Raw genomic sequence first — 1,912 nt, forward strand, 5'->3', positions numbered from 1 at the left:
TGCGGGACTGGCCTAGGGGAAACTTTTAGAGGGGGTTTTAATTATATTTTAATTAGATTAAATTTAAATATTTCCTTTTTAACTAATTTTTAAATTTGTAATGTTATTTGTGTATTTTTACCCGATTGTTAGCCGCCCTGAGTCCGTAAGGAGAAGGGCGGGATATAAATTTAATAAAATAAATAAATAAATAAATAAGTTGCGGGTGCTCCATCACTGGAGGCTTTTAAGAAGAGACTGGACAGTCACTTGTCCGGAATAGTAGGGTTTCCTGCCTGAGCAGGGGGTTGGACTAGATGACCTCCAAGGTCCCTTCCAACATCATCATCATCATCATCATCATCATCATCATCATCATCATTATTATTATTATTATTATGGATCATCGCACAGTCAGCCAGATGTTCAGACTGGATTTGACATTTTGTCTACCTATCGAGTCCTTCCCAGATCTCGTCGCAGTTCCTACTAAGGCCGCCTTTTGCAATTGACTAATGGTGAATTTGTCAATGCCTATTATTATTATTATTATTATTATTATTATTATATTATTATTATTATGGTGGTATACATTGTTTTGTTTTTGGCTTACAAGCTACCCAGAGTTTGGGTTTTAAGATGGGTGGCTATGCAAAGGGAATGAATGAATGAATGAATGAATGAATGAATGAATGAATGAATGAATGCCAGCTGGGTGACTGAGCCAGTACTCCTCTCAGCCCACCTCACAGGATTGTTATTGTGGGAAGAAGAGAAGGCAAGAGGATTAGGCGTAATTCCCCATACAAAAAGGCTGGGATAAAATTAGATATCAATGTTTATTATTTTAACACACTTTTTAGGCAGAGGACATCCCAAATCCCGCCACCACCACCCCCAGGACTTCTCATTTCCCCACAACAACCCTACACGGTAGGCTCGCAGAAAGAGCCCCCGGCCCACAAGCCTTCACTTCCTTGGCAACAAGCAACCTTGCCTAGCAACGGCAAGAGTCTCCCAACCAGTTTTTCATTGATTCATTCAATTGTTCATCACATGGCCAGCCAAATGTTCGGACTGGATTTGGCGTCTTTATCCATTTTTATTTTTATGAATGAATGAATGAATGAATGAATGAATGAATGAATGAAAGAAAGAAAGCGAGCTGGCTGACTTTGCCCCAGTACGTCTCTCAGCCCAACCCACCTCACAGAGTTGGTGTCTGTGTGTGTGTGTGTGTGTGTGTGTCTGTGTATGTGTGAACAATATTATTTTACCACACATTTTCAGGCAAAGGACATTCCAAATACCCTTCTGTCTTCTCATTTCCCCACAACAGCCCTACAAGATAGGCTCACACAGAAAGGCAGCTGGCCCAGAGTCACCCAACATCCTTTCATTGATTCATTCAATCATTATTATTGCTCATGGCACAGTCAGCCGAAGGTTCAGATGGGATTTGGCATTTTTATCCATTCTTATTTTTATGAATGAATGAATGAATGGCTGGCTGGCTGGCTGGCTGACTGGCTGACTTTGGGCCAGCACTGTACTTCTCTCAGCCCAGCCCACCTCACAGGGCTGTTGTTCTGGGAAAAACAGGAGGAGGAAGGAGTATTGGATATGATAGATAGATAGATAGATAGATAGATAGATAGATAGATAGATAGATAGATAGATAGATAGATAGATAGATAGATATGATATGATATGATATATGATATGATATGATATAGATAGATATGATAGATAAATATAGAGATGATAGGTGATAAGAGATAGAGATAGATAAATGATATAGATGATAGATATATAGATATGATAGAGATATAGATAGAATAGAGATATAGAGAGATAGATGATAGAGATAGATGATAGAGATAGATAGATATGATAGATATAATATAGATAGATATGATAGTTAGATATAGAG

The sequence above is a fragment of the Protobothrops mucrosquamatus genome, unplaced genomic scaffold (genome assembly GCF_001527695.2).
Source record: "Protobothrops mucrosquamatus isolate PMUCROS unplaced genomic scaffold, P.Mucros_1.0 scaffold2008, whole genome shotgun sequence".
NCBI classification, from domain to species: domain Eukaryota; kingdom Metazoa; phylum Chordata; class Lepidosauria; order Squamata; family Viperidae; genus Protobothrops; species Protobothrops mucrosquamatus.